Source organism: Ovis aries, chromosome 1, assembly GCF_016772045.2.
Source record: "Ovis aries strain OAR_USU_Benz2616 breed Rambouillet chromosome 1, ARS-UI_Ramb_v3.0, whole genome shotgun sequence".
Lineage (NCBI taxonomy): Eukaryota > Metazoa > Chordata > Mammalia > Artiodactyla > Bovidae > Ovis > Ovis aries.
This window is the reverse complement of record NC_056054.1, coordinates 80843150-80862688: the sequence shown is the minus strand read 5'-3', so window position 1 is coordinate 80862688 and position 19539 is coordinate 80843150. Positions and strand designations below refer to the sequence as shown.

At 38.6% G+C, this 19539-nt stretch overlaps 2 protein-coding genes across 8 annotated transcripts in view; both read right to left on the bottom strand.

The window, feature by feature from the left end:
• AMY2B (amylase alpha 2B) overlaps positions 1–19539 on the bottom strand; it is a 130472-nt gene that overhangs the window by 46666 nt on the left and 64267 nt on the right. The window lies entirely within an intron of this gene.
• Positions 12865–19539, bottom strand: part of RNPC3 (RNA binding region (RNP1, RRM) containing 3) — a 47348-nt gene continuing 40673 nt past the window's right edge. For all 4 annotated transcript variants that reach the window (XR_003590145.3, XR_001040160.5, XR_001040159.5 and 1 more), the window contains 2 exons: positions 15788–15886; positions 12865–14492 (listed from right to left, as the gene is read on the bottom strand). The gene's annotated coding sequence lies outside the window, so the exon portion shown is untranslated. The remainder of the gene's footprint in view (positions 14493–15787; positions 15887–19539) is intronic.

The following is a 19539-nucleotide window of genomic DNA, read 5'->3' as shown; positions in this document are numbered from 1 at the left end:
TTATCTACATATCTGAGGTGATTGATATTTCTTGGCAATCTTGATTCCAGCTTGTATTTCTTCCAGCCCAGCATTTCTCATGATGTACTCTGCATAGAAGTTAAATAAGCAGGGTGACAATATATGCCTTGAAGTACTCATTTTCCTATTTGGAACCAGTCTGTTGTTCCATGTTCAGTTCTAACTGTTGCTTCCTGACCTGCATATGGGTTTCTCAAGAGGCAGGTCAGGTGGTCTGGTATTCCCATCTCTTTCAGAATTTTCCACAGCTTATTGTGATCCACACAGTCAAAGGCTTTGACACAGTCAATAAATAGGCAGAAATAGATGTTTTCCTGGAACTCTTGCTTTTTCCATGATCCAGTGGATGTTATCAATTTGATCTCTGGTTCTCTGACTTTTCTAAAACCAGCTTGAATATCAGGGAGTTCACGGTTCATGTATTGCTGAAGCCTGGCTTTGAGAATTTTGAGCATTACTTTACTAGCATGTGAGATGAGTGCAATTGTGTGGTAGTTTGAGCATTCTTTGGCATTGCCTTTCTTTGGAATTGGAATGAAAACTGACCTTTTCCAGTCCTGGGGCCACTGCTGAGTTTTCCAAATTTGCTGGCATATTGAGTGTAGCACTTTCACAGCATCATCTTTCAGGATTTGAAATAGCTCAACTGGAATTCCATCACCTCCACTAGCCTTGTTTGTAGTGATGTTTTCTAAGGCCCACTTGACTTCACATTCCAGGATGTCTGTATCTAGGTGAGTGATCACACCATCATGATTATCCGGGTCATGAAGATCTTTTCTGTATAGTTCTGTGTATTCTTGCCACCTTTTCTTAATATCTTCTGCTTCTGTTAGGTCCATACCATTTCTGTCCTTTATTGAGCCCATCTTTGCATGAAATGTTCCCTTGGTATCTCTAATTTTCTTGAAGAGATCTCTAGTCTTTCCCATTCTGTTGTTTTCCTCTATTTCTTTGCATGGATCGCTGAGGATGGCTTTCTTATCTCTTCTTGCTATTCTTTGGAACTCTGCATTCGGATGCTTATATCTTTCCTTTTCTCCTTTGCTTTTCACTTCTCTTCTTTTCACAGCTATTTGTAAGGGCTCCTCAGACAGCCATTTGGCTTTTTTGCATTTCTTTATTACCATATGTAAAATAGATAGCCAGTGGGAATCTCCTGTGTTGCTCAGGAAAGTCAAACAGGAGCTTTGTATCAATCTAGAGGGGTGGGCTGGGGTGGGAGATAGGAGGGAGGTTCGAAAGGGAGGGGATATATGTACATATGGTTAATTCATGTTGAGGTTTGACAGAAAACGTAAAATTGTGTAAATCAATAAAAAAAGGTAAATTAAAAAAAAAAACTATCTTGAATGAAAATCAAAATACAACATACCCAAATGCATGGTATAAAGCAAAAACAATTTTGAGAGATATGTTCATTGTGTTAAATGTAGATATTAAGACATTAGAAAAATGATGAAAAAAGTCTTATTTTATATCTCAAGGAACTAGAAAAAAAGAACAAAGTAAGCCCAACGTTAGCATAAGGAAGAAAATAGTAAGGATTAGAGAGAAAATATATGAATATAGATCAGAAAAATAGAAAGGTTCAACAAAATTAAGCTGGTTCTTTATAAAGATTTTTTAAAATTACAAATCTTTAACTGGACTAACTATGAAGAAAAGAAAAATAAAACTAGAAAGAAAAAAAGAAGATGACAGTGCTGAAGAAATACAGAAAGTCATAAGTGAAGTGAAGTGAAGTGAAATGAAGTTGCTCAGTAGTGTCCAACTCTTTGCGACTCCATGGACTGTAGTCTACCAGGCTCTTCTGTCCATGGGATTTTCCAGGCAATAGTCCTGGAGAGGATTGCCATTTCCTTCTCCAGGGGATCTTCCCAATGCAGGGATCGAACCCAGGTCTCCTGCATTGTAGACAGACGCTTAACCATCTGAGCCACCAGGGAAGTCCACAGAAAGTCATAAAAAACTATTAAAAACAGTTAGATACTAAAGAATTAAATCATGTAGAAGAAGTAGAAACATTTCTAGAAACACACAACCTATTAAGACTGAATCAGGAAGAAATAGAAAATCTGAACAGACTAATAGCAAGTAAAGAAAGTGAATCAGTAATCAAAGCCCTTCTAAAACCCAAACCCCAGGACCAGACAAGTTCACTGGCAAATTCTACTTAACATTTTTAGAAGAATTAACACCATCCCTTCTTGAAACTCTTCCAGAAAATTGAGAAGGAATACCTTCAACTTATCCCACGAGGCCCACTTTATCCTGATATCAAAGTCACCCAAGAACACCACAAGAAAAGAAAACTAGAGGACAGTATCTCCGGTGTATATAGATGTAAAAATTCTCAACAAAATATTAGCAAATTCAATTAAAGAATATGTTAAAATGCATATACATCATGATCAAGTAAGATTTATCCCTGGGATGCAAGAATGGTTCAACATATACAATAAATGTAACTTTTTAAGAAAATTAAAGACAAATATCTCAATCATCTCACTGGATATAGAAGAATCATTTGACAAAAGACAACATCCTTTCATGATAAAAATACTCCACAGATTAGGCATAGAAGGAATATACCTCAACATAATAAAGGCCCTATACAAGAAACACACAACTAACATTATACTCAAAGGAAAAAAATTGAAAGCTTTTCATCTAAGATCAGTAACAAGACAAAGAGGTCCTCTTTTATCACTCTTATTTAATACAGCAGAAGTTCTAACTGGAGCAATTTGGTGAGACAAAGAAACAAAAGGTATTCACATCCAAAAAGAATAAGTAAAACTGTAGTTTTTTGCAAATAATATAGGCTTGTACATTGAAAAGCTCAAAGACTCAGCCAAAGAAAGTATTGTAACTAGTCAGCAATTTCAATAAAGTTGCAAGATATAAAATCAACATACAGAAATCAATCATATTTCTATACACTGATTTAATCATGTAACATCTAAAAAATAAAGAAATCTATCTCATTCAAAATAACAAAATACTTAGGAATAATTTTAACCAAGAAAGTGAAATATCGGTACAATAAAAATCATCAGTTTGCTGAAAGAAACCTAAGAAGACACAAACACATGAAAAAATATCCTGTGTTCATGGATCGGAAGAATTAATGTTACTAAAATACCCATACTACCCAAATCCACCTATAGATTCAACACAATTCCCATCAAATGTCAATGACTTTCTGTATAGAAACAGAAGAAAGCAATCTTAAAATCTGTATGGATCCCCTGCTGCTGCTAAGTCGCTTCAGTCGTATCCGACTCTGTGTGACCGCATAGACGGCAGCCCACCAGGCCCTCCCGTCCCTGGGATTCTCCAGGCAAGAACACTGGAGTGGGTTGCCATTTCCTTCTCCAATGCATGAAAGTGAAAAGTCAAAGTGAAGTCACCCAGTCGTGTCCGACTCTTCTCGACCCTATGGACTGCAGCCTACGAGGCTCCTCCGTCCATGGGATTTTCCAGGCAAGAGTACTGGAGTGAGGTGCCATTGCCTTCTCTGGTATGGATCCCCAAGAAACCCTAAATAACAAAAACAGTACTGAGGAAAAAGAACAAAACTGAAGGTATCACATTTCCTGATTTTAAATTAGCTATAAATCTATAGTAATAAAAACAAAAAACAGTAGAGAATGGCACAAAAATAGACTAGTGGAGCGGATCAGAAAGCCCAAAATTTAAACCTCTAAATATACAGTCGACTATTATTTCAGAGGAGAACAAAGAACACCCAAGGAGGAAGGATAGTCTCTGCAACATCTGGTATTGGAAAACTGGATAAACACACAGAGAACAATAAAATTATATCTCTATGTTGCAACCCATGGGAGCTCAATAAAGATTTATGGAACTTTTGAAAAGATTATAATAGATATTTCTATCACACCTCATAATTCTCTTCGTAGTCAACTCATCTACCCAGACCTGGCCCCTTGGCAACCATTCACCAGGTTATCCAATTCACTAGCTGTTCTATAATTTTAATTTTATATTATTATATAAAGATGTAGCCACATAGTATGTGATTTTCTGAGTCTGGTTTACTTTACCAAACATGATGAACTTGAGATAAATCCATACAATTCCATGATCAGTTGTCAATATTTTATATAGATGTAGAAAAACAATTGAAAAACTTTCAGGTTGTTTCCAATTTGGAGGATGATGAATAAAGCAGGCTATTTATTTATAGGCAGGTTTTTTTAATTGTTATAAACACATACATAAAAATTTACCATTAATTTTTAAGCATAGTTCATTGGTATTAAATTCAAACATAACATTGTACAACCATTGCCACCACTGATTTACATAACTCTTTTTATCCTGTAAAATTGAAATTCTGTACCAATTCAACTCCCCATTCCTCCATCCTTGTGTCCAGCTCTTTGTGACCCCATGGACTGCAGCATGTCAGGCTCCTCACCTCCACTGTCTCCTGTAGTTTGCTCAGATTCATGTCCAGTGAGTTGGTGATGCTATCTAACCATCACATACTCTATCACCTTCTCCTTTAGTCTACAGTCTTTCCCAGCATCAGAGTACTTTCCAATGAGTCAGCTCTTTGCATCAGGTAGCCAAAGTATTGGGACTTCAGCTTCAGCAATAATCCTTCCAATAAGTACTCGGGGTGATTTCCTTCAGGATTGACTGGTTTGCTCTCCTTGCAGTCAAAGGGACTCTTAAGAGTCTTCTCCAATACCACAATTAAAAAGCATAAATTCTTCAGCTCTCAGTCTTCTTTATGGACTAATTTCACATCTGGACATGATAATTGGAAAAAAAAACTATAGTTATGACTATATGGACTCTTGTTGGCAAAGTGATGCCTCTGCTTTTCTATACTCTGTCATAGCTTTCCTTCCAAGGAAGAAGTGACTTTTTATTTCATAGCTGCAGTCATAGTCCACAGTGATTTTGGAAACCAAGAATATAAAATCTGTCACTGTTTCCACTTTTTCCCCTTCTACTTTCCATGAACTGATGTGGCCAGATGCCATTTTCTTATTATTATTTTTTTAACTATTGAGTTTCAAGCAAACTTTTTCACTCTTCACTTTCATCTTCATCAAGAAGGCCTTTAGTTCATCTTCACTGTCTACCATTAGAATGATATCATCTGCATATCTGAGGTTGTTGCCATTTCTCCTGGCAATCTTGATTCCAGCTTGTGATTCATCCAGCCCAGCATTTTGCATGATTTACTGCGCATACAAGTTAAATAAGCATGGTGACATTATACAGTCTTGTCATAATTCTTTCCTAATTTTGAACCAGTCAGTTGTTCCATGTTGGGTTCTGTTTTTTCTTGACCCGCATACAGATTTTTCAGGAAACAGGTAAGGTGGTCTGCTACTCCCATCTCTTGAAGAATTTTCCCAATTTGTTGCAATCCACACAGTCAAAGGCTTTAGGGTAGTCAATGAAACTGAAATAGATATTTTTCTGTTAACTCCCTTGCTTTCTCCATGATCCAAAGAATGTTGGCAATTTGCTCTCTGGTTCCCTTACCTCTTCACACGCTGCCTTGTTCATCTGGAAGTTCCCAGTTCATGCACTGTCAAAGCCTAGCTTGAAGGATTTTGAGCATAACTGTGCTGAGGTTGTGGTTGGTGGTTTACTTGCTAAATCATGTCTGACTCTTGTGACCCAAAGGACTGTAGCCTGGGAGGCTCCTCTGCCCTTGGGATTTTCAAGGCAAGAATACTGCATTAGGCTGCCATTTACTTTTCCAGGTGATTTTCTTGACCTAGGGATTGAACCCATATCTCCTGCACTGTAGGCAGATTCTTTACTACTGAGTCACCAAGGAAGTCTATAACCTTGCTATAATGGGAAAGCATGTGAAATGAGCACAACTGTATGGTTGTTTGAACATTCTTTGGCATTTCCCTTCTTAGGGACTGGGATAAAAACCGCCCTTTTCCAGTCCTGTGACTATTACTGAATTTTCAAAATTTGCTGGCATATTGAGTGCCACAGAATTGATGCTTTCGAACTGTGGTGTTGGAAAAGACTCTTGTGAGTCCCTTGGACTGCAAGGAGATCCAACCAGTCCATCCTAAAGGAGACCAGTCCTGGGTGTTCATTGGAAGGACTGGGGCTGAGACTGAAACTCCAATACTTTGGCCACCTCATGCGAAGAGCTGACTTATTGGAAAAGACTCTGATGCTGGGAGCGATTAGGGGCAGGAGGAAAAGGGGACGACAGAGAATGAGAAGGCTGGATGGCATCACCGACTGGATGCACATGAGTTTGGGTGAACTCCGGGAGTTGATGATGGACAGGGAGGACTGGCATGCTGCGATTCATGGGGTTGCAAAGAGTTGGACACGACTGAGCGAATGAACTGAACTGAACTGAACTGAGTGCAGTACTTTAACAGCATCATCTTTTAGGATTTGAAATAGCTCAGCTGGAGTTTTGTCACCTTCACTATCTTTGTTTTTAGTAATGATTCTTAAGGTTCACTTGACTTCACATTACAGGATGTCTAGGTGAGTGACCACACCATTGTGGTTTTCCAGATCATTAAGACCTCTTTTGGTATAGTTCTTCTGTGTATTTTTGCCATCTCTTATTAATCACATCTGCTTCAGTTCAGTTCAGTTCAGTTCAGTCTCTCAGTCGTGTCTGACTCTTTACGACCCCATGAATCGCAGCATGCTAGGCCTCCCTGTCCATCACCAACTCCCAGAGTTCACTCAGACTCACGTCCATCGAGTCCGTGATGCCATCCAGCCATCTCATCCTCTGTTGTTCCCTTCTCCTCCTGCCCCCAATCCCTCCCAGCATCAGAGTCTTTTCCAGTGAGTCAACTCTTCTCATGAAGTGGGCAAAGTACTGGAGCTTCAGCTTTAGCATCATTCCTTCCAAAGAAATCCCAGGGCTGATCTCCTGCAGAATGGACTGGTTGGATCTCCTTGCAGTCCAAGGGACTCTCAAGAGTCTCCTCCAACACCATAGTTCAAAAGCATCAAGTCTTCGGCACTCAGCCTTCTTCACAGTCCAACTCTCACATCCATACATGACTACTGGAAAAACCATAGTCTTGACTAGACGGACCTCAGTCGGCAAAGTAATGTCTCTGCTTTTGAATATGTTATCTAGGTTGCTCATAACTTTTCTTCCAAGGAGTAAGTGTCTTTTAATTTCATGGCTGCAATCACCATGCAGTGATTTGGGAGCCCCAAAAAATAAAGTCTGACACTGTTTCCACTGTTTCCCCATCTATTTCCCATGAAGTGATGGGACTGGATGCCATGATCTTCGTTTTCTGAATGTTGAGCTTTAAGACAACTTTTTCGCTCTCCTCTTTCACTTTCATCAAGAGGCTTTTAGTTCCTCTTCACTTTCTGCCATAAGGGTGGTGTCATCTGCATATCTGAGGTTATTGAGATTTCTCCCGGCAATCTTGATTCCAGCTTCTGTTTCTTTCAGTCCAGCGTTTCTCATGATGTACTCTGCATATAAGTTAAATAAGCAGGGTGACAATATACAGCCTTGATGTACTCCTTTTCCTATTTGGAACCAGTCTGTTGTTCCATGTTCAGTTCTAATTCTTGCTTCCTGAGCTGTATACAGATTCCTCAAGAGACAGGTCAGGTGGTCTGGTATTCCCATCTCTCTCAGAATTTTCCACAGTTTATTGTGATCCACACAGTCAAAGGCTTTGGCATAGTCAATAAAGCAGAAGTAAATGTTTTTCTGGAACTCTCTTGCTTTTTCCATGATCCAGCAGATGTTGGCAATTTGATCTCTGGTTCCTCTGCCTTTTCTAAGACCAGCTTGAACATCAGGAAGTTCACGGTTCGCGTATTGCTGAAGCCTGGCTTGGAGAATTATGAGCATTACTTTACTAGCATGTGAGATGAGTGCAATTAGGTCCTTACAATTTCTGTCCTTTATTGTGCCTGTTCTTGTATGAAATGTTCCCTTGATATGTCCAATTTCTTGACGAAATCTGTAGTATTTCCTATTCTATTGCTTTCCTCTATTTCTTTGTATGGTTCATTTAAGAAGACGTTCTTATATCTCTTTGCTATTCTGTAGAACTTTGCATTCAGTTGGCTACAGCTTTCCCTTTCCCCCTTCCATTTCATTTCTCTTCTTTCCTCAGCTATTTGTAAAGTCTCCTCAGACAACCAGTTTACCTTCTTGCATTTGTTTTTCTTTAGGACAGTTTTCATCACTGCCTCCTATACAATGTTACAAACTTTTGACCTTAGCTCATCACACACTGTCGGTCAGATCCAATTCCTTGAATCTATGTATCACCTCCACTTCATAATCATACGGGATGCGAGTCAGGTCATTCCTGAATGGCCTAGTGGTTTCCCCTACTTTCTTCAATTTAAGTCTGAATTTTGCAAGAAAGAGCTCTTGATCTGAGCCACAGTCAGCACATATCTTGTTTTTGTGGACTGTACAGAACTTCTCCACCTTTGGCTGCAAAGAATATGATAAATCTGATTCCAGTATTGATCTTCTGGTGATGTCCATTTGTAGAGTTGTCTCTTGTGTTGTTGGGAGAGGGTGCCTGCTATGACCAGTGTGTTCTCTTGACAAAACTCTGTTAGCGTTTGCCCTACTCATTTTGTACTTCTAGGCCAAACTTGCTTGTTACTCCAGGTATCTATTGACTACCTACTTTTGTATCCCAGTCCCCTATAATAAAAAGGAAATGTTTTTTAGTGTTAGTTCTAGAACGTGTTGTAAGTCTTCACAGAATCAGTCAACTTCAGCTTCTTCAGCATCAGTGGTTGGACATAGACTTGGATTGCTGTGATATTGAATGGTGTGTCTTGAAAACAAACTGAGATCATTCTGTCATTTTTGAGATTGCACCCAAGTACTGCATTTTGGACTCTTCTGTTGACTATGAGGGTTAATCTATTTCTTCTAAGGGATTCTTGCCCACAGTAGCAAATATAATGGTCATCTGAATTAAATTCGCCTATTTCTATCCATTTTAGTTCACTGATTCTTAAGATGTCAATGTTCCATCTTGCCATCTCCTGCTTATGTGCTCTCTCACTCAGCTGTAACCAAGTCTTTGCTACCCCATGGACTGTAGCCCAGCAGGCTCCTCTGTCCATGGAATTTTCTGGGCAAGGATGCTGGAATGGGTTTCCATTTCCTGCTCCAGGGTACCTTTCCAAGCCAGGGATTGAATCTGGGTCTCCTACATCTCTTGCATTGGAAAGCAGATTCTTTACTGCTGTGCCACCAAGGAAGCCCAGAATACTAGGATGGGTTGCCATTTCCTTTGCCAGGGGATCTTCCTGACTCAGGGATTGAAACTGAATCTCCTGGTTGGCAGGCAGGTTACCACTGAACCACCTGGGAAGCCCATCTCCTGCTTGACTTCATCCCAATTTACCTTGATTCATAGACCTAATACTTCAGATTTCTATGCAATATTGTTTTTTACAGCACTGGAGTTTACTTTCACTGACAGGCACATCCACAACAAAATATCATTTCTGCATTGGCCCAGCTGCTTCGGCCCAGCTGCTTCATTCTTGCTGGAACTTTTGGTAATTGGCCTTTGTTCTTCCCCAGTAGCATACTGGATACCTTCCAATCTGGGGTGGGGGTGGGGGGGTTCATCTTCTGGCATTGTATTTTTCTGCCCTTTCATACTGTCCATGGGGTTCTCTGGGCAAGAATACTGGAGGGGTTTGTCATTCCCTCCCCCAGAGAACTACATTTTGTCAGAAATCTTCACTATGACCTGTCCATCTTGGATGGCCCTGCATGGCATAGCTCATAGCTTCAGTGAATTACACAAGCCCCTTCACCACCACAAGGCTGTAATCCACGAATTGTCTAGTAGTCTCCTCCTTTTCTGGGGTTTAAAGTAAGATTATTATTTCATCTCTTCCAAATCTATCCTACGTTTGTCACTGTTGAATAGCAGCTTCTCCTCTCCAATAAGCCTCTCCATAAAGTCTCTCTAAATGGTAGCTTCAAGGTCACAGGTCTGTCACAGAAGTTCCTGATTCCAAATGTATATGCTCTCATTTAATTTTCATTGAGGCTTTCACCTCTGTGTTTCCTTTGGGCTGGGAACCTTACCTTCTTTATCCTTCTGTTGTTAATGCCATTCCAGCACTGAGGATGGAATTTTGGCCCCTACTAAGATATGTGAAGATGACAGTACTTCAAAAACTACCCAGGAAGCTTTCTGTTCTGAGTGTGGAAACATAACTCCATCTCACTGACAACCACAAGATAGAGAAGCAACTTCAGGGAAGAGAGGTGAGGCCCAGAACCTGTCTAACTGTTCTTTGGATATTAATCCATTATTAGATACATGACTAGCAAATATTTTCTCCCATCCTGTGGGTGGATTTTTTTTCTCTATTGATAGTTTTTTTTTTTTTTTTGACATTCAAGTTTTAAATATTATCATGAAATCCAATTTGACTGGTTTTTGTTACTTGTGTTGTTGGTGGCATATCTAAGAAATCATTGTCAAATAAAACAAGACTTGTGAAGTCTTTATCCCATATTTTCTTCTAAGGTTTCATTGTTTTAGCTCTTAAATTTATACCTTTGATCCATTTTGAGATAATTTTTGTATACAGTGTTAGGTAAGTGACCAAGTGCATTCTTTTACATGTGACTATTCAGTTCTTTCAGCACCATTTGTTAAATAGAATAACAGGTCTTGGAAACCTAGTAAAAAACCATTTCACCATACATGTAACACATTCATTCATTTCTGGGCTATTTTATTTCATTGGTTTATATGTTTGTTTTTATGATATTATCACATTTTAGGTTTGTAGTAGGTTTTGATATCAAGAACTGTGAGTATTCCAGCTTTGTTCTTCAAAAGATTGTTTTGGCCATTTAGGGTCCCTTAAAATTCCATATAGATTTTACAATGAAATTTCCTATTGCTAAAAAAAATGGGGGATTTTGATAAGAACTGCATTGAGTCTGTAGATCTCTTTCCATAGAATTTATATTTCAACACCATTATATCTTCCCATCCATAAATATGGGATGTGTTTCCATTTATTTATATCTTCTTTCTTTCAGCAATGTTTTGTAGTTATTACTGTACAAGCCTTCATCTTTTCTATTAATTCATAAACAGTTTATTCATTTTCATGTTATTTTAAAAAATTTATTTATTTTAATTGAAAGCTAATTACTTTACAGTATTGTAGTGGTTTTGCCATACATTGACATGAATCAGCCATGGGTGTACATGTGTTCTCCATCCTGAACTCCCCACCCAGCTCACTCCCCATCCCATCCCTCTGGGTCATACCAGTGCACCAGCCCTGAGCACCCTGTCTCATGCATCAAACCTGGACTGGCAATCTGTTTCACATATGATAATATACGTTTCAATGCTATTCTCTCAAATCATCCCACCCTCTCCCTCTGCCACAGAGTCCAAAAGACTGTTCTATACATCTGTGTCTCTTTTGCTGTCTCGCATGCAGGGTCATCATTACCATCTTTCTAAATTCCATACATATGCATTAGTATACTGTATTGGTGTTTTTCTTTCTGGCTTACTCCACTCTGTATAATAAGCTCTAGTTCCATCCACCTCATTAGAACTGATTCAAATGTATTTCTTCTAATGGCTGAGTAATACTCCATTGTGTATATGTACCACGGCTTTCTTATCCATTCGTCCGCCAATAGACATCTAGGTTGCTTCCATGTCCTGGCTATTATAAACAGTGCTGCAATGAATACAGGGGTACACGTCTCTTACAATTCTGGTTTCCTCAGTGTGTATGCCCAGTAGTGGGATTGCTGGGTCATATGGTCAGTTCTAGGCTTCCCTGGTGGCTCAGATGGTAAAGCAGCTGCCTACAATGTGGGAGACCCAAGTTCGATCCCTGGGTTGGGAAGATCCTCTGGAGAAAGAAATGGCAACCCACTCCAGTATTCTTGCCTGGAAAATCCCATGGATGGTGGAGCCTGGTAGGCTACAATCTATGGGGTCACAAAGAGTCGGACACGACTGAGCGACTTCACCTTCACCTCATGGTCAGTTCTATTTCCAGTTTCTTTAAGGAATCTCCACACTGTTCTCCATAGTGGCTGTACTAGTTTGCATCCCACCAACAGTGTAAGAGGGTTACCTTTTCTCCACACCCTCTCCAGCATTTATTATTTGTAGACTTTTGGGTAGCAGCCATTCTGACCTGTGTGAGATGGTACCTCATTGTGGTTTTGATTTGTATTTCTTTGATAATGAGTGATGTTGAGCATCTTTTCATGTGTTTGATAGCCATCTGTATGTCTTCTTTGGAGAAGTGTCTGTTTAGTTCTTTGGCCCATTTTTTGATTAGGGCCGTTTATTTTTCTGGAATTGAGCTGCAGGAGTTGCTTTTATATTTTTGAGATTAATTCTTTGTCAGTTGCTTTGTTTGCTATTATTTTCTCCCCATTCTGAAGGCTGTCTTTTCACCTTGCTTTATAGCTTCCTTCTTTGTGCAAAAGCTTTTAAGTTTAGTTAGGTCCCATTTGTTTATTTTTGCTTTAATTTCCATTACTCTGGGAGGTGAGTCATAGAGGATCCTGCTGTGGTTTTTGTTGGAGAGTGTTTTGCCTATGCTTTATTCTAGGAGTTTTATAGTTTCATGCTATTGTAAACTTAATTGTTTCCATGTACAGATTGATCAGTCCTTTTCAGATTGTTCATTATTCGTGTATAGAAATGCAACTGATTTTTGTATGTTGATTTTGTGTGCGTGTGTGGGGTGGGGGGAATCTTCAGGATTTTCTAAATAAGATCATATCTACAATTCAATAGAAAAAAAACCACATAAAACCCAATATCAAAATAGGCAATGGACTGGAACAGATTTTTTTTTTTCCAAATGAGACATACAAGGTGCAACAGGTACATGAAAAGATGTGCAACAGGTACATGAAAAGATGTTCAACATAACCAATCAACAGAAAAATGCAAACCAAAATCACAATGAGATCACCCACCTCACACCTGTTTGTATGACTATCATCAAAAAGGAAAGAGGTAGGAAATGCCAGCAAGAATATGAACAGAAGAGAAGGCTTATACTCTGCAGTGGAAATGTAAACTGGTAGTCACTATGAAGAACAGCATGAGAATTCCTCAAAAAGTTAAAATCTATCTACTATATGATCCACTAATTCCACTTTTTGGTATATAAAAAGTTAAAAAAAAAATATTTAGAAGAGGTATCTGTACCCCAATGTTCATTGCAATAGACCCTACAGGGCTATCAACAAATCAATGGATCAAGAAAACATGATATAAGTATATATGTATGCACACACACACATAAATACATACACTTATGCATAATATTTCACTGTGTGTGAATGAGCTTGGAGGCATTAAAGAAACCAGAGAGAAGATGACCAAATACTGCATGGTATCATTTCTATTAAAAAAAAAAAAAAAAGTTGAGCTCATATCCAGAGAGTAGGAAAGTGGCTGCCAGGGGCTGGATGGTGGGAAATAGGGAAAGTTGGTAAAAGTTACAGACTTTGTTATAAAATGAATAAGGACTAAGGACATGATGTATAATGACTATAGTTGGTAATGATGTAATCTATAATTGAAATTTGCTAAGAGAGTAGTTGGAGAAGGAAATGGCAACCCACTCCAGTGTTCTTGCCTGGAGAATCCCAGGGACGGGGGAGCCTGGTGGGCTGCCCTCTCTGGGGTTGCACAGAGTCGGACACGACTTAAGCAACTTAGCAGCAGCAGCAAAATAAATGTGGATATTCTTTCCCAGTGTATACATATATACATATGTTAAATCACTGTGTTGTATACTTTGAGAATATATACTTTGAATTAATATATCAACTATATCTCCCTAAAGCTGGGAAAAAAAAAAAAAGATCATCAGTGAACAGAAATAATTTTACTTCTTCCTTTTCACTTTGAATTCTTTTTATTCTTTCCTTGCCAGATTGCTCTGGGTACAACTTTCAGCAATGCATTGAACAGAAGTGGCAACAGTGGACTTCTTTGACTTGTTTTGGTTCTTAGTGGAAATGCTTTCAGTCTATTGCTATGGAGTATGATGTTATGAGTTTGTCATTTAAGAATATTATTATACTGAGGTAGTTTCCTCTATTCCCAGTTCATGGAATGCTTTTATCATGAAAGTATATTGAATTATGTCAAACTATTTTCTGTCAATTAAGGTGATAGTGTAGTTTTTGTCCTTCATTCTGTTAGGTTTGATAGACTTTCAATGCTGAACCATCCTTATATTCCAGTATAGATCCCTTATGGTCATGAAGTAAAATCCTTTTAATATGCTCCTTTTAAGGAGTTTTGCATCAGCGTTGAACCAAAGGTATATTGGCCTGCAATCTTCATTTGCAGTGTCTTTCTCTTTATTTGATATTAGAGTAATACTGGTCTCATGAAATTAATCAGGAACCTTTCCCTCCTCTTCAATTTCTGTGAAAAGTTAAAGAAAAATTAGTTTGAATTATTCCTGAAATGCTTGCCAGAAATCAATAGTGAAGCCATAAGATTCAAGGCTTATCTTTGTTGGGAGATTTGTGATCACTGACTCCATCTCTGTCCTATTTACAGGTCTATTCAGAATTTCCATTTCTTTGCAGTTTAGTCTTTAGTAAGTTTGTGTTTCTAGGAATTTGTCCATTTTATCTAGTTACATATTTGATTAGTGGAGAATTGTTATAGTACTTTTATAGTCCTTTTTATATCTATAGACTCTGTAATGTAGAATGTCTCCAATTTCATTTTTTAGTGGTTTTTTTTTCTTTGTTGCTATAGGTATAGGTTTGTCAATTTTGTTGGTCTTTATGAGCAATCAGCTTTTGGTTTTATTGATTTTCTCGATTTAATTCTTTATTTCACTTATCTCGACTCTAATTTTTATTATGTTCTACACTTCCTACTTTGGGTTTAGTTTGTTCTTATTTTTCTAGTCCTTTAAAGTTATAAAACTAACTCATTGATTTGAAATCTTTGTTTTTTAATGTTAGTGAGTGTAACTATAAATTCTCCTCTAAGCACTACTTTTGATACATCCCATAGTTTTGGTCAAAGCAACCAGTCAATCTTTAAGGAAATCAACCCTTGAATATTCATTGGAAGGACTGATGCTGAAACTGAAGCTCCAGTACTTTCGCTCCCTCATGAGAAGAGCTGATTAACTGGAAAAGATTTTGATGCTGGGAAAGATTGAGGGCAAGAGAAGGGGGTGGCAGAGGATGAAATGGTTGGATTGCATCACTGACTCAATGGACATGAGTTTGCACAAATTCCAGGAGATAACAAAGAACAGGGAAGCCTATTGTGCTGCAGTTCACAGGGTCACAAAGAGTTGGACACAGCTTAGCGACGAACAATAGTTTTGGCATGTTGTGTTTCTGTTTTTGTTTCTAAGTACTTCCTAATTTCCCATGTAATTTCTTTGACCACTAGTTGTTCAACCATGTACTGTTTAATTTCAACAATAGTGTCGATTTTCCAGTTTTTCTTCTTTATTTCTACCATTATCCCATTGTGGTTGGAGAAGATACTTTGTACATCTTTTTACAAATCTATTGAAACTTAATCTGTGGCGTGACATATGGTCTATTCTGGAAAATGTTCCATGGACACTTGAGATAAATATGTATGCTATTGTTGGCTATGGTGTTCTGTATATGGCTGTTAGGCAGGGAGTTACTTAGTCATTTATTTCCTTACTTCTGTTTGACTGAACTACACATTATCATTACCTGAGCCCAGCAGTTTCCAACTGTTACTGTAGAATTGTCTGTTATTCTCTTCCAACTGTCAGGTTTTGATTCATATATTTTGATAATCTGTCAGCAGGTCTGTAAATTATAATTAATATAATTATTATAGTAAATATATTAATATTAATTATATCAATATTAATAATTGTTATATTATATACATTATTAAAATATTAATTATATTATATATTATATTATTATATCACTTTTCTCTTTTGAAATTTGTATTAATGTTTTTGTCTCTTCCAACTTTTTAGACTTAGTCTATTTTGTATATTAGTCTATTTTAATATAGCCACTCCTTCACTTTTTTGCTTATTATTTGCATGGACTATTATTTTCAAAACTTTCAAACTATTTCACCTTTGGATCTAAAGTGACTGTTGTAGTTAGCGTACACAGTGGATTCCAGTGTTTAAATCCATTTTCTCAATCTTGGTGTTTTGCTGGGAGAGTTTAATTCATTTATACTTTAAAGAGACTATTATTTGGTTTGTTTACTATATGCCTTGTAGTTGTTGTTTTAAGGTGGCGGGGCGGGGGGGAGCTCATTAATTCCTTTAGTGACTTTTCAGTTCAGGTCAGTCACTCAGTTGTGTCCAACTCTTTGAGACTGCATGGACTGCCGCACACCAGGCTTCCCTGTCCATCACCAACTCCTGGAGTTTGCTCAAACTCATGTCCATTGAGTGGGTGATACCATCCAACTATCTCATCCTTTGCTATCCCCTTCTCTTCCAACCTTCAATCTTTTCCAGCATCAGGGTCTTTTCCAATGAGTCAGTTCTTTACATCCGGAGAAGGCAATGGCAACCCACTCCAAAACTCTTGCCTGGAAAATCCCATGGACGGAGGAGCCTGGTAGGCTGCAGTCCATGGGGTTGCTAGGAGTCGGACACAACTGAGTGACTTCACTTTCACTTTTCACTTGCATACATTGGAGAAGGAAATGGCAACCCACTCGTGTTCTTGCCTGGAGAATCCCAGGGAAGGGGGAGGCCTGGTGGGCTGCCATCTATGGGGTCGCACAGAGTCGGACACGACTGAAGTGACTTTGTAGCAGCAGCAGTAGCAGCAGCAGCAGCAGTAGCAGCAGTTCTTTACATCAGGAGGCCAAAGAATTGGAGTTTCATCCTCAGCATCAGTCCTTCCAATGAACACCCAGGACTGATTTCCTTTAGGATTGACTGGTTGGATCTCCATGCTGTCCAAGGGACTCTCAAGAGTCTTCTCCAACACCACAGTTCAAAAGCATCAATTCTTTGGTGCTCAGCTTTCTTTATAGTCCAACTTTCACATCCATACATGACTCCTGAAAAAACCATAGCTTTGACCAGACGGATCTTCACTGGCAAACTAATGTCTCTCTCCACTTTTTAATTTGCTGTTGAGGTTAGTCATAACATTTCTTCCAAGGAGCAAGTGCCTTTTCATTTCATGGCTGTAGTCATCATCTGCAGTGATTTTGCAGCCCCCCAAAATAAAGTCTCTGTTTCCATTGTTTCTCCATCTATTTGCCATGAAATGATGGGACCAGATGCCATGATCTTAGTTTTCTGAATGTTGACTTTTAAGCCAACTTTTTCACTCTCCTATTTTACTTTCAGCAAGAGGTTCTTTAGTTATTCACTTTCTTGCCATAAGGGTGGTGTCATCTGCATATCTGAGGTTATTGATATTTTTTCTGGCAATCTTGATTCCAGCTTGTGCTTCATCCAGTCCAGCATTATTCATGACGTACTCTGCATCTAAGTTAAATGAGCAGGGTGACAATATACAGCCTTGATGTACTTCTTTCCTGATTTGAACCAGTCTGTTGTTCAATGTCCAGTTCTAACTGTTGCTTCTTGACCTGCATACAGATTTCTCAGGAGGCAGGTCAGTTAGTCTGGTATTCCAATCTCTGGAAGAACATTCCAGTTTATTGTGATTCACACAATCAAAGGCTTTTGCATAGTCAATAAAGCAGAAGTAGATGCTTTTCTGGAACTCTATTGCTTTTTTGATGATCCAACGGATGTTGGCAGTTTGATCTAGGTTCCTTTGCCTTTTTTAACTCTAGCTTGACCATCTTCAAATTCACCATTCATGTACTGTTGAAGCCTGACTTGGAGAATTTTGAGCATTACTTTGCTAGCATGTGAGATGAGTGCAATTGTGTGGTAGTTTGAGCATTCTTTGGCATTGCCTCTCTCTGGGATTCAAATGAAAACTGACCTTTTCCAGTTGTGGCCACTGCTCAGTTTTCCAAATTTGCTGACATATTGAGTATAGCACTTCCACAGCATCATCTTTTGGGATATGAAATAGCTCAACTGGAATCCATTATCTCCACTAGCTTTGTTTCTAGTGATGCTTCCTAAGGCCCACTTGACTTGGCATTCCAGAATGTGGCTCTAGGTGAGTGATCACACCATCTTGGTTATCTGGGTCATAAAGATCATTTTTGTACAGTTCTTCCGTGTATTCTTGTCACCTCTTCTTAATATGTCCTGCTTCTGTTAGGTCCATACCATTTCTGTCCTTTATTGTGTCCATATTTGAATGAAGAGTTCCCTTGGTATCTCTAATTTTCTTGAAGAGATCTCTAGTCTTTCCCATTCTGTTGTCTTTCTCTATTTCTTTGCATTGATCACTAAGGAAGGCTTTCTTATCTCTCCTTGCTATTCTTTGGAAATCTGCATTCAAATGGGTGTATGTTTCCTTTTTTACTTTGCTCTCCTCTTCTTTTCACAGCTATTTGTAAGACCTCCGCAGAGAGCCCTTATGCTTTTTTTGTATTTTTCTTGGGGATGGTCTTGATCCTTGTCTCCTGTACAATGTCACAAACCTCCATCCATAGTTCTTCAGGCTCTCTGTCTATCAGATCTAATTCATTGAATCTATTTGTCACTTCAACTGTATAACTGCAAGCGATTTGATTTAGGTCATACCTGAATGATCTAGCAGTTTTCCCTACTGTCCTAAATTTAAGTCTGAATTTGGTAATAAGAGTTTATGATCTGAGGCACAGTCAGCTGCTGGTCTTGTTTTTGCTGACTGTCTAGAGCTTCTGCATATTTGGCTGCAAATAATATAACCAATCTGATTTCAGTATTGACCCATTGGTGATGTCCATGTGTAGAGTCTTCTCTTGTGTGGTTGGAACAGGGTGTTTGCTATGACCAGTACATTCTCTTGGCGGAACTCTCTTAGCCTTTGCCCTGCTTCATTCTGTACTCCAAGGCCAAATTTGCCTGTTAATTCTTGACTTCCTACTTTTGCATCCATTCCCCTATAATGAAGGGGACATCTTTTTTTGGTGTTAGTTCTAAAAGGTCTTGTAGGTCTTCACAGAAACATTCAACTTCAGTTTCTTCAGCATTACTTGTTAGGACATAGACTTGGATTACTGTGACATTTAATGGTTTGCCTTGGAAATGAACAGAAATCCTTTTGTATTTTATGAGACTGCATCCAAGTACTGCATTTTGGACTCTTTTGCTGACTGTGGCTACTCCATTTCTTTTAAGGGATTCTTGCCCACAATAGTAGATATAATGGTCATCTAAGTTAAGTTCACCCATTCCAGTCCATTTTAGTTTGCTGATTCCTAAAATGCCAATGTTCACTCTTGCCATCTCCTGATTGATCACTTCCAATTTGCTTTGATTCATGGACCTAACATTCCAGGTTCCTATGCAATATTGCTCTTTATAGCATCAGACTTTACTTCCATCACCACTCACATC